The sequence below is a fragment of the Stenella coeruleoalba genome, assembly GCF_951394435.1.
Source record: "Stenella coeruleoalba genome assembly, chromosome: 8".
NCBI lineage: Eukaryota > Metazoa > Chordata > Mammalia > Artiodactyla > Delphinidae > Stenella > Stenella coeruleoalba.
Genome location: NC_137154.1, coordinates 25,867,550 through 25,881,657, shown reverse-complemented (window position 1 = coordinate 25,881,657; position 14,108 = coordinate 25,867,550). Strand labels below are relative to the sequence as shown.

General features: G+C 44.0%; 1 protein-coding gene across 4 annotated transcripts in view; it reads right to left on the bottom strand.

Annotated features, from left to right (window-relative positions):
• The window catches only part of LOC307190113 (uncharacterized protein), a 224,338-nt gene extending 212,548 nt beyond the window's left edge, over positions 1-11,790 (bottom strand). For all 4 annotated transcript variants that reach the window (XR_013829418.1, XM_079929020.1, XM_079929019.1 and 1 more), the window contains exon 1: positions 11,306-11,790. The gene's annotated coding sequence lies outside the window, so the exon portion shown is untranslated. The remainder of the gene's footprint in view (positions 1-11,305) is intronic.
• Positions 11,791-14,108: the final 2,318 nt, after the last annotated feature.

Genomic DNA, 14,108 nt, shown 5'->3' with positions numbered 1-14,108 from the left:
TGTCTATGGAGTCTTTCCTTAACACCAAGCACTTGAGCGAGGCAATGACAAATAAAGCATGTTCTCTGTCTGGTCATGGTTATTCAAAACCACAGAAATAATTCCATTTGTATAACACTTTAGCGTTACTTTTCAAGAAGGTTTTAGGATCCTCACAACCATAAGATAGCTACGGTAGTTATAACCATGATTTTACAACCAAAAAAACAGACACATGGGAAGGTTAAATGACTTGTCTAGTCCCACAGATAGTTAAGTGCATGGCGGGGATTAAAATTTAGGTCATCTGACTTCTGGTCACAGGCTCTTTCTGTTTGATCAAACTGTAACCAAATGTATCCTGTGATTTCCTTACAGCTGCCATTACAATGACTGCATACTCCAGACTTCCAAGGATCTTTTCAATTTCAAATGTTCTGTTCCCTTGTCTTCCAATCTTCCAAACTTCGCTTGTCAGACCACCTGAACTAGTTCTGAAAATATAGTCATTTGTACCAGCTTTAGGTTTGAAAAATATAGCTTTTTTAGTTTAAATGGACTGAAGTTAGATTTGGCCTTTATAATATTAAGACGAGGCAAGAGTCACAGTTTTTCAATCAAACCACCCTTTGGTGTAGAAAATTATTTTGCTACACACATTATTTAAACTGTTCTGAAACCTACTTTGACGTTCTTTTTATTAATCTTTTTCCTGTTTCAAATCCTTCCATCAGGCATTTCTGTCAGGCTTCTGAAGGGTCCCATATGCACACTTCCAGTGCAGAAATTGTGTTCTTTTTTGGTTCATTGGAATCCTTCAGAATGTCTGGCACTGAAACATACTGGCTTTAATTAAAAGGCTATGATTTCTGTGAATTCCCATTAAGCTAGTGAAAAAAATCTGCATTTGAAAAATACAGTTAACACATTAAGATACAGTTGTACTGAAAAATGGTTCATCTTTAAAAAAACTACTTAAGCAGATGAAACTAAGCTGCCTGTAATAAAAATATGCTCATTTTTAGTAAAATCCTTCACTTCTAAATAGAGGGGTTAGCTTACTATATATGTGGGCAATTAGCCATAAAAACTCAACTAGACATGAACCGTGCAATCCACCAATTCGCCCTCTGAGGTTAAAACACAGATCCTATTAACAGGAATGTAATTTAAATGGTTAAAGAGTGATAAAAGGGCTTCCCTGGTGGCGCAGTGGTTGAGAGTCCGCCTGCCGATGCAGGGGACACGGGTTCGTGCCCCGGTCCGGGAAGATCCCACATGCCGCGGAGCGGCTGGGCCCGTGAGCCATGGCCACTGAGCCTGCGCGTCCGGAGCCTCTGCTCCGCAACGGGAGAGGCTACAACGGTGAGAGGCCTGCGTACCGCAGAAAAAAAAAAAAAAAAGTGATAAAGTACATAACTATAATCTGATAGGGTTTCGAATATGATACTGCTGTATACCAATGACAGATCAGTTTTGAATTATGACTCCAGCAAAGTTTGAAATAGCTCAAGCATGAGAATTAGGGATCCACAAATTCAAGAACTGCATTATATTATGTTATATATTATATTCAGTCACACCTCTTCGCCCATGAACAGAAGCATATTCTCTAACATTCAGATAAAAAAGCCATGTGAATCTTTCAAAATTCTAGGTCCTGGATGCCCTAGAAACCCCTGACTTAGTTTCCCTATTCAACTTACTTATCTTTAAAATGTGATATAACTCAAGATAGTTGCTCAAGAAACAATATGTAAGAGGGCCCACGAAGTGCAGAAACGTTCACTGGTTCCTGGGGAAATGCACAAAGAGCTGTCAAAATAATCACTTCTCTCTACGTCAGGGACCCTCATACTCCACAGGGACATGCCTACACGGGCACAGGAAAGCCAGTGATAAGGAAGACCTGGGAGGAAGATGTCTGATCCACTTATTATTAGCTTCATAAGGCATAAATGTGAGCTGATGTGTCTTACTCTTTACTATAAAATAACACCCTTTACATTTATGGGATAGGCTTGAGCCCATCAAGAAGATCCTGATGGCTTGCCAAGGAATTGGTGACCTCGCTCTGAGAATCACTGCTCTAGTGATTCTCTGCTTATAATATTAAAGGTAGGATTTCTTTTATAAGCGTTCATAAATGTAAGTAAAATGAATTATTTTGGAAGACACACTAAATTCCAACCATCTCAATTAATTGTCTCATCTTTTTAAGTGGCCACAAAATAGTGTGCTGCAGCCCCCTTGATCGTGCAATTCCAGGAAGCTCCCATCCTTAGAATCAGCTCCTCGGGTCTAATCCAAATCCCATTTGCTTAGGATCAGCACATTCCCTCTGGTTTTATATTCATTGGAAAAAAGAGACATCTTGTGACACCATTCTCCAAATACTATGCCACCATTGCAAATTTAGAGACTGGCTAGGAATCATGAGCCCTACCAGAGGACCTGGGCCCTGCCAAAATGACCAGACCATGTGGTCAGCTAATGTGGTCAAGCTGGTGTCCTTAAGAGAACTAGTTTCTTGGAGGAGAGGGAGGAAATCAGCATGTGAACACTGGCAAATCATTCTATTTAGTTCGTGTAGAATAAACCCACTGGGTATGAAGACCTCCGTTCAAAGTTCACGAAATGTTACTGAAGTGTTTTACATTAACAATCAAAACATAAAACTCAAGAAAGAGATCCTGTCATTGCTGGCTTTCTAACCAAGCTCAGATTCATTCCCTCCTCTCCATTTTCTGCTGCACCTCTTGAAGGGCATTATATCTTGCCTGGACCATTGCAGTAGCCTCTTAACTGGCCCCTCTGCCCTGAGTCTCTCATTTTTCACACTGCTGAAAAGTTAATCTTCCCAAGTCCAGCTCTGATAAAATTACTCCCCTGATCAAAAACCTTGAATCATTGCCTCCCATTGCCTGACAACAGAATTAAGATCACATCCTTTAGGCTGGGATTCAAGGCACTTGCCTCTTTCTAATGTCGTTTCCCACATCACTCCAAGGTGAGTGCAAGGGCCACTGCAAGGCCCACCACTCCTCTCTGTACAAACTCCCAGAGTCTGCTCTTGCAGTTCCCCACCTGGAGTACTGTCCCCTGTCTTCCTTCCATCTCCTCTTCACTCCTCTAAGACAAGATTCTACCCATGTTTAAAGGCCTAGAGGAGGGAAATTCTATCTTTTCGATAAAAAAGTGCAAAGAGCAGTTCCTGGTTCATAAGCACTCAATACACCTTATCCGTTATCATTGTTGTTGCTGCCATGAAGTCTTTAATCTTCAAAGATGAACTAACCCCTTCCTCGTATGGGTAGCTCTCTTCAGATATGTCTAATTACATGTTATTCCCTTTCATAGTTATTTAACTAGATATTTCATCTCCTCTTACAGACTGTAAGCTCCTTAAAAAGATCTTATTTCATTCACTTTTGTAGCCTCCATGTCAGACTACGAGGCCTTACACACAAATTTGAAGAAAAATGTTAAATATTGCCCTAGGCCACAAGGGGGCATGGTTGAGCTACTCTAATAGTGGAATCATCCACCAGCCAGTAATAAGGCCTTTAGAATTGAAAGGCTTTTCTCCCTTCAAAGTGTATTTGTAAATCTGCTTAAAGTAAATATATACACATTATGTGTGATTACAACTCTACTCATGTTAACATGGAAAGATAGCTGCAATATAGTGAATTTTTAAAAGGGATAAGCAAAATAGAATTTATATGGTCCAATTTTTATAAATATCTATTCTTAAACATACACAGGAAAAATCAAAGTCTGGAAGAATACCCACCAAAATGTTAGCAGCTGTTATCTCTAGTGGGGGAGAGGGAAAAAGAGGGTGGTAACATGGAGGGTTTTATTTTGTATTTTGTATCTTTCTGGATTTTTAAAATAATCAATACATAATAATTTTATAATAGAAAAATAAAGCTATTTAATTCAGAAAAATCTCAAAGCAGAGTGTTTATTTCTCTTGTCATCTCATCTCCAGTCCCATATTTGATGTATTTAAAAGTAAATACACAACCTTGAGAATTTTCTGATAGACTGAAGCAAAGATTTTCAAAATCTCTTGGGACACGGTGCCGGTGGTGTCTCAGTAATTTTTTATGGTACCCCTGGGATGAAAGAAATGCCTACCAGTTCCACTTGTTAAGTAGTTAAGTCCAAACAACTTACTATTTATGTCCTAGTAATTTAGTAGCCATTTAAAAGAATAATACAGATAAAGTGAAAAAAAATTTTCATTTCATTCTTAAATGATCACAATTACTTATTCATGTACTGTGTACACCTACTGGGCACTGTACAACTTCCTAAACTTTGGAATCAGATGGGACACTGCTCCGCTCATTTTCTACTCCACACTGATTCCACCCCCATACTCGATTTTATCACAGCAGCCACCGAAAACCCAACTCCGCGAAGATGTGACATCATTAAAGGAATGTAGCATGATCTAATGGTGAAACCACGAACACTTCGAGCTAGTGGTTCTTGAGCATCCCACAGATGTTGAGTACAGCTCTGCTTTCCTTAAAAATTTAAACTATCTCACAGCACCCTGTGAGTTTACTGCAGCACCCCCAGGCACCGCAGGGCATAATTTGAGAATCGATAGATTCACATCATAAAGCTGGTTGTTCTCTGTGAGGCTGGCAAAGGGGGAAGAAACCTCATTAAATTTCCTTGAAATTATTCCAACCTAATAGCTCGGTCAAAATTATTTTGTTTTCTCTGAACAAAAGCCTTCTGGGAAGGAGAAAAGGATAGTGTGGGAAGCTGAGCTGATCTCTGGACTCATAGTTTCCACATCCCCCCCATTCCACCAAAGTCCTCTTCTAATCCGTTCTCCCCAACTCAAAACTAAGTACCAACAGCATCCTCCAAAGCAGCATGTCCCCGGGAAACTCCCAAATTCTTCTCCATGGTGTCTGAGCCTGGATCTCCAAACATCCTACTGACTTTTCCACCTTTCTATCCAACTGTTTTGAGGCCACGCCAAGAGGCAGGAAAGCACAGCAGGCCCTAACACTGAACTGCTATCAGTGAGCTAGCCCTGGTCCCTTCCCAAATCAAGAGGGATCTTCTCCTGCCAGGAATCACTAGTTAGCTCCTGGGACCAAGCCCTCCAATCAAGTCCAGAACTGCTATCCAAATCCACTTGAAATAGGGATTAAGAAGCATTTTCTTCTCTAAAGCTTAATGAATCCAATTTCACATCTTGATTTAATGAGATGATTTGTGATTTTCTATTATCAACTCAAATATAATTAAAACAAACCCAAAAGTCATCACCAACGTGTGCGGAAGGAAGCTCCGTGCAGGGACCACTTAAAAAACTTAATCAAGATCACATGTAGGTGGAAGCAACCCAAATGTCTACAGATATCAACAAATGTGGCATATACATACGATGGAGTACTATTCCATCTAAACAGGAAGGAAATTCTGACCCATGCTACAACATGGATTGCTAAGTGAAATAAGCTAAACACAAAAGGACAAATACTGTATGATTCCACTTATATGATGTCCCTTGAGATCAGATTCATAGAAAATAGAATGGTGGTTGCCAGGGGCTGGGGGTTGGGAATGGGAAATGAGTGGGTATGGAGTTTCACTTTGGGAAGATGAAAACGTTCTGGAGATGTATAATGGTGATGGTTTGTACAACAGTGTGGATGTACTTAATGCCACTGAATTATACATTTTAAAATAGTTAAAATAAATTTGTGTTTAAAATAGTTTTTTAAAAATCATGGAGATGACTCTGTGGTAAGGGGAGCCTTTGATTTAACTGGAATCATGTCCCTAAATGTCACTTGGAGAGCTTGCAGCAAACCTAGAGATGAGTCCATTTGGATGATTTTAAATACATACATGAGGTTTCAAAACCCAAGGACCCTGTTCTAAAGGAAATGATGTCTAAACAAGAACAGTAGCAGCGCACCAATAATAGAAACAGGGCTTCCATGTCTTCTAGCCCTTCAGGAGGAAGAGAAAGGATTCCTAAGAAAATTCAAAATCTCCCCCAAATTTCCCAACCCTTCAGGAAAGAGTGTGAAATTCTCACTCATCTTCCATTCAAAGTTGATACTGCGCTTTCCCTTTGCTATAAACCCAAGACATGATGAAGTGGTACCTAGAACAGCAGCCTGAAGAGAGGGGCAAATACTAACTGACCTGGGTCCCAGAACCCAGCGTCCTGGGTGTGAGGTGTCCTATGAGGTGTGTCCTGGCTGTACTGTGGTACTGATGTTGTTAAAGGTCCAAAGTACTCGGCTTGCTCTTTCCTTGCAGGACTGGTCTGCTGATACATTTCCAAACAGCGTTCTGAAAAATGTTTGGGGAGGAGGAAAGGGGCTTTCTGTGGTCAGCTGGGGAAACGGTGTATGATACTTTCTCTAAAGGCTCAGAGAAGTCCTGCAGGATAGAAATTTCAACTCCAGCTTTCTCACATCCTCATGCACTAATTATTTAAAAATATCCCTAGCTCCTCCTCTTGACTTCTCTGTTTTGTCAATGGCATCCAGTCTCAAATCTTCAGAGTCTTTTCTGCGGTACGTGGGCCTCTCACTGCTGTGGCCTCTCCCATTGTGGAGCACAGGCTCCGGACGCGCAGGCTCAGCGGCCATGGCTCACGGGCCCAGCCGCTCCGTGGCATGTGGGATCTTCACGGACCCGGGCACGAATCCCTGTCCCCTGCATCGGCCGGCGGACTCTCAACCACCGCGCCACCAGAGAAGCCCTAGAGCCTTTTTTAATTTCTCCTTTTGTCAACACATTCCATCAGTCATCAAACTATAAATTCAGCTCCAGCCATACCTCTTCCATCAAAACTTTTTTTTCTATGTCCCCTGCCATCATGCTAGTTGAAGTCCTTATGATTGTCCCTCTTGACTATCCCCAAAACCTCCTCACTGGTCTCCACATCTTGTTTTCTTCCCTCAACAACCACCATCAGAAGAATGCTTCTAGGCTGAAGCGCTGAGCATGTCACAACTACGCTTAGGAATCTTCAGTGGCTCCCCACTGCCCACTGGATCAGGAAAGCCAGACCCCTCAGTCTGGCAAGTGAGGTTCTTCGTGGTTCTCACTCCAACCTGCCCTCCTGGCCTCATCTCCCACCTAACGTTCTAGTCAACTGAACTATCTGCAGGCCTCAAGATTTCCTAACAACCGCCCCCCCCCACCCCCCCCCCCCCGCATTTGCTCTCCTCAGTGAACCTTCTCATTTTCCCCTTGTCTTTATCCAACTTCGAAGTCCAGCTCAAATACTGGAATTGCTGTGAAATCATTGATCTTTGCTTTGCATTCTCCCAAACACTTCAATTGTTGGAATCTCATAATTCATAATACAATCAGTTTTGATTAGCATCACATCTCAAAACAATCAATGGTATATTAACATGTTACACATTGAAGGACTACAAACAACTTTGAATATCAAACTATCCTATTCATCTCTGTATTCTCCCTAAGTGCCTAACACGATGCTTTATACAAAAAATAACATTTAACACATGTCTGTTGAATGACATTTAGCTGTTTCATACTATCAAATTTTTAAACCTCAATTATATTCTTTTTTTTAAGATTTTTTTGATGTGGACCATTTTTAAAGTCTTTATTGAATTTGTCACAATATTGCTTCTGTTTTATGTTTTGGTTTTTTGGCTGCGAGGCATGGGGGATCTTAGCTCCATGACCAGGGATCGAACCCACACCCCCTTGCATTGGAAGGCCAAATCTTAACCACTGGACCACCAGGGAAGTCCCCTCAATTATATTCTTAAACCAGCAATAGTCAATTTTCTTTTTCTTGCATCCTGGACCTTTCTTCTGTTGAAATCTTAGATGGAATCCCAATACATATTTTATAGAGAGATTTCATATGTGTTTTAGATAAAAAGTAAATAAAACACATATAAGTGGCATCCCATTTTATATGCATTTATTTTAAATTAAAATATATAGCATTTTAGCATTTCTCATTATTAAGTGAACTACTGAGAACAGTAGGCAGTTTTGATGAATATAAAATTTCAAGTAGAGGGTGAGAAGTGGCAATTTGCAATCAGCCATTTCTGGATCAAGCTTATTTCTATATTTTGTCTTGGTTTCACACGGTTGAGAATATACTGATTCACACAGATAAGTCATAATGTGCAATTTTATGTCAGTGGACCATTGGTAGGGTAATGAATTTCGTTATTTCTAAAGCGTAGATACAACCTGCTATATCAGCAACACATAAGAAAGCCACACAGAGCAGTCAAGAACACAGACTGATTTAAATCCGGGATCTCTTATTTACCTGTGTATAACTTAAGCAAGTTATTTAGCCTAAGTTCCCACATCTGTAAACTGGAAATAATAATAATTCCTCTCTCATAAGCTTGTGCAAGAAGAAGACAGGTCACATAAATAGGAGACATCAGAGTGTGCAGTCTTAATGTTTTATCATCTATGGAGCAGTTACTAAAACATTTATAAGACATAAAGTATAAAGAATAGCAATATCACAAAACCCACCCAGTTTAAGAAAGAAAAAACGATGGTTACTTTTGAAGTCCCCAGTGTGCCCCTTCCTGACTCCATTCCCGTTTCTCCCCTACGAGGTAACTGCTACCTTTCCCATATTGTATTTTTTTAAAATGTGTTAGCACCTCCTCTATTAGTACGTGCCAAGCTCTGAGTATACTACTTTCTAGTATTTACTCCATCTAAGCCTCAAAAGCACCCCATGAAGTGGATAACATTCTTCGCATCTTACAGTGAGGAGTGTGGGCCATGGGGATGCCTCGAGAGTCCCTGTCCACCGACACAGCCAGGCTTGAAACACAGTTCGAAGCGCACTCTCACGCTTCATACTTGAATGAACATTTATTAAACACACACCATGTGCCAAACACCATGCCGGGCACTGCAGAGCTTAAGGAAAAGCTTCTTCCTTGCTGGCAACTGGCATTTTCCAGAACCTCGGGGTTCCTCCCCCTGCTGCGGTCGCTAACTCAGCCCCCAGGACGTGCAGGGCAGCCTGTAAGGCCCCGGGAGCCCAGAGTGGCCTTGAGGAAAGGCAAGTGGACCCACACGCTCTACCTCAGTGTTGCCCAAGGTGGTTCTCAACCACAATCAATCCCCGAGGAACCACGGAAGATTCCAAACTTTTCTGCCCCCACCCCCAGCGTCTTCCTCACCCAGGCTTCCTCCAAGAAGTGAACCACGTAGGAATCCAGAGCCTTTGCCAGCAACAGGCCAGTCGTGGCTTCGTGAATGACCCAGCCCACAAGGAAAGACCTCGACTTTAGCGCATGTCACTCCCCTAATTATTCCCTGTGCTGGGAGTCCAACAATAACAGCGCATCTTTCATAAGCAGCTCCCACCATGAACTTTGGAACCCTATGCATGCAGCCAAGCACTAGGAAGTGCTAAAGGGTCAGGGGGTTTGTGTGGCCAGCAGTCCCAGGCCTCTGGGGGAGAATCCCACTCGCTCTCTAGTCCAAGATCTGGACCCAAAAAAACTGCCTGAGCTGCCTCCAGGGCCTACTTCCTGGGGCTGGTGGGTCACCATGCGTGGGTCCTTAGAAGGGCCAGTGGGTCACACAGCAGCTGCACCCAAGCTACCCAGGGAAAAAGGGGGGGTGGGGGGGGCAGGAGACGTTTCCTTGAGGGTCACAATCACTTAGCAAATGCTCCCAAGGCTACACTCTAAACTGCAAAGTTTTTTTTTGTTTTTTGTTTTTAGTATTTACTCAATATGAGTCCTGGTAGACCCCGGGAGCTGGCCAGTGTATGGTTCTAGGACATTAACAGCAAATAAAACAGCCAGGTCCCCAAATGACTGCGGTGGAGCTAGGCAATAATCAAATTAATAATTTCAGATCGTGGTAAGTGCCTTGAAGAAATAAAGTATCTTTGGTGCATGACGGTGGGCAGGGAAACGCATATTGGAGCAGAGATCTGAGTTAGGCCGAGCAAGGGAAGCAAAGGCAAGAGATAATCATTCCAAGCAGAGGGGACATCAGTACAACCATGAGTTCTCTGGTTTAACGCTGATTAGGGGTTTAAGAAATGTTTGCTGAAAAATTAATGTTCTCAAAATTCTAGTACAAGGTAGAGTTGAGTTCTTAAGGGTGCAAAGATCAAAGTGCTATATTGGAAAATTTGTTCTTGGCTTTAACTGAAGAGCAAAGAAAATGTGTGTGAATATATATGTCTCACTGGGGTCTTTTAAAAAAGCCTTTCATGTCCTTTATCCTTTCAACTTTTATAACATAGGTTGAAAGCATGATACAATCTGTAACTTCCAGCTCACTACTGAGAGATCTTTTGCTCAGAACTAAAGAAGATTTCCCTTCTGTTAGGAGGTAATTCACCTCCCTTGTTCCAGAATTTGAAATAAGAATGCCGTGTACCTCTGAAAATGCAACTATGTAAACATCTGTGTGCACATGGACTAGGCGGTGGGGAATATGGAACAGGGGCAAGGTTGTCTTCAATATTCCTTTTCTGTTACTAAAACTGGGTAGAAAAGAATACACGTGCACAACTGTGCAATCTCCTTGTCCTCTGATGTTAATAGATGTGTTTTTAACTGCTGTTTATATCCCATTTCTAACATCACTACCATCTACATCCTCTCCAAGCCAAAGAAAGTTGAAAAGTGCACGAGGTCTTTACAACCTTGTACAGTGACTGCGCCTGCTCAAGTACAATCCGTGTGCGCCCTTCTTTCTCTCTCTAGACAGAGTTTCTTGGGGATTCTTCAGGTCCCTGGCCGTATTTCTCCCTAGGCTCTTATTAAAACCAGGTGCGCGGGAGGCGGGCCTTTTGGGACAGAAAAGCCTTCTCTAGGCCCAAAGCTCCCCCTTCCGGTCTGTTTTCTAGAGGGGATTCATGAGCTGAGCAAAGAGAAAGCAGGCAGCTGGTTCTGGCTGGCGAGCGGGGGTGAACTTGTCGAGACGGGCACGCGGCCTGGCTGGGCGAGGGCAATGTGTACAAGGGCAGAAAGTGAGGTTGGGCTGGGGGTACACAGCCGGTGCCCAGGGACTTTTCCGCCCAGTGCCATGCAGGAGCGTTGTCCGCGCGCAATGAAAGGCCCCCCGGTCCACCGCGCTCTGTAGGGCGGGGAGGAGCGGAGGGAAGCCGTACAGCCGCCGCGTATCTGAATTTGATACGCGGGCGGGCTCGGGCCAGACGGCGGCCTGCGCCCGGGGCGCGCGGAGGAGCCGCCGGAGACCCCGACTCCCTCCCGGGGCTCGCCCGCGGCCCCGCGCCGGCTTCCAGAACGTCCACGGGATGCGCAGTGCTTACCCTCTGTCTTCCAGGGACCGGGGCGGCCCGGCGGGGACCGGTCGTGAGTGATGCGGTGGGCCGGGCCGCGGAGCGCTCAGAGCGAACTCCCAGAACGCCGCAGCCCGGCGCCCGAGAGCCTGAGCTTCCGGGGACGCGGGGCTGCTCTACGCGAGGTCTCCGTGGGCTTCTCTGCCCGCGACCGTTGACCCGAGAGCCTAGGAGCCGAGCAAGGCTGCAGCCGGTGGCCGGAAGGGGCAACAGTTGGGGATGGGGAGGACAGTTGGGCCGCGAAGGCGGCGCCCCCTTTTCGAGCTCGCAGTAAAATTCGTGCGAGCGCTTGAAAGCCTCACGCCGCAGCCCGAAACGCCAAATCCGGCCCAGCGTCTGTGAGGGCGTTGGCTACTTATTAGGGTCAAAGATTGGAGTGCTGGCGCTTTGATCTCACTCTAGAGTAGGAGACAGGCCTCAGATGAAAGAGGAGCACGTTAGGGCACAAAAAGTTAAGGTGCAGAGAGGAACAAAAAGACCCCAAAAATGTGCTTCCGAATTTTGAGTAGCCATTTCCTATTCCTTGGACCAAACATCAAGCCGACCAGTTTTCTCATTTTCTCTAATTGCTGTTTAAAATTTTGAAGTCCTTTGCCAGGGTCTGTATAGCCTTTCAGCCTGACAGCCTTGTTTTCTGAGGGGGTTGCATGAATTTTAGGTGAGCCCAGGAAATAGACAGCCAGCCAGACAAGGTTAGAAAGCCCTTCCATTGCAAACGTTTGCCTGACACACTGGGCTCCGTAAAAACCACTCCAAAGTGGGTCACTCCAGCACATCTTCTGGGCTTGGTGCCCTGTTTGATGGGAAAAAGTGTTCTCAGCCTTAACCCCAAGATCCTGTGACAACTAACAAGGAAACTCCAGAGAAGTTTCCAGATTCAAGCAACCCTAGTGATTTCTGGCAAAATACTGCCGATGCCAGTTTCTCAAATTTTGGTCCCCGAACCACCTACAGCAGATTCCTGGGGGAATCCCTGTTGTAGGTTCCGGATTTAGGGCCTACACTATAGATGACGAGTTAGATTACGAGCGATGAGCCCAGAAATCTGCATTTTTAACAAGCTTGCCTTGTGAAGTGTCTGCTCACTATAATTTGAGAATTACTAGACTTGGCCCTTTGTTTGACATTGCTGAAATGGTGCTTGTTTTTCTATCTGGAGCCCTCTCTCAAAATTCTCAACGGTATTAAACATTCTTTTTTTCTGTTTTTTTTTTTTCCAAATGTAGACTATAAAGTTTGACTTCCAAACAAACTGTGCCTTATTTCATGAACTTTTTTAAACGAAATTATGCCAAAAGCATTACTTCCCGCTGTATAGAGCTCTGAGCACATCCTGAGGGTAGGTAGGTGGGCTATACTTTGCGCCTTGTGCTAAGGCACAAAGGGCTGTTTGGGCTGCTTGTCTTTTTTTTTTAATTTATTTTTAGCTGCGTTGGGTCCTCGTCGTTGCACACCGTCTTTCTTTTAGTTGCGGCGAGTGGGGGCTACTCATCGTTGTGGTGCGCGGGCTTCTCATTGCGGTGGCTTCTCTTGTTGTGGAGCACAGGCTCTAGGCACGCAGGCTTCAGTAGTTGTGGCGCATGGGCTCAGTAGTTGTGGCACTGGGGCTCAGTAGTTGTGGCTTGTAGGCTCTAGAGCACAGGCTCAGTAGTTGTGGCGCACAGGCTTAGTTGTTCCACGGCATGTGGGATCTTCCTGGACCAGGGCTTGAACCCATGTCCCGTGCATTGGCAGGCAGATTCTTAACCACTGCGCCACCAGGGAAGCCCCTGTTTGTCATTCTGAGCCACACATATTCCTGCCACGCTACAGGAGGCTGAATGTTTTATGTCCCCTACCCGCTCCCCCTGCACTGCCTGCCAGATTCATTTGTTGAGACCTAATCCCCAGTGTGGTGGTATTTGGAGGTAGGACCTCTGGGAGATGATAGGTCATGAAAACAGAGGCCAGCGGGATTGGTGTCTTTGTAAAAGAGGCCCCAGAAAGCTTCTGCCCCCGTCCCTCTATGTGAGGACGCAGCTAGTAGATGGTGCCTATGAGCCAGGAAGTGGGTTCTCGCAAGACACCAAATCTGCCTGTGCCTTAATCTTGGACTCCCAGTCCCCAGAACTGTGAGAAATAAATTTCTGTTGTTTGTAAGCCACCCAGTCTATGGAGTTCTATTATAGCAGCCCGAAGGGACTAGGACACCTGCCAATTTTTCTAATACTGCTTCACTCAGGCCTCAAACAGCACAGCTTTTCTTGGGTGAAACAGAAGCAGAGTCTGTGATCAAGATGGTTTCCAAACTGAACTGCACAACAAAGGCACCTATGGAGCTTTTTAAACTACCGAGACCCACACAGAATCTCAGCAGTCCCAAACGTATTTGTTTGCAGAACCTATTTCACAAAGCATCTCATGGGACTAATGAGCGGTCAAAAGTATTGACGGTGCAGACAGAAGTAGCACTGAATTGAATTTGAGGAAATAATTAAAGGCATAAACAGAACATTTGCAACAAAAATGTTCAACACACAGTTGCTTATAATAGAAAGAATTTGGAAAGAACCCAAATTTATCCAGCAGTAGAAAGTGGGTTAAATAAATGATGGTACATTTATATGAAGGAATACAAGGCAACTATTAACATAGTTTCAAGAATATTTATTGACTTGGAGAGATGTTCTTGATGAGTAAAGTGAAAAGTGCAACATGAACAATTGCTCTCTTCTTGTTTAAAAAAAAAAAAAAGTCTAGTGGTAACTGACAGAAGACCCAAGAAAGCAGACTC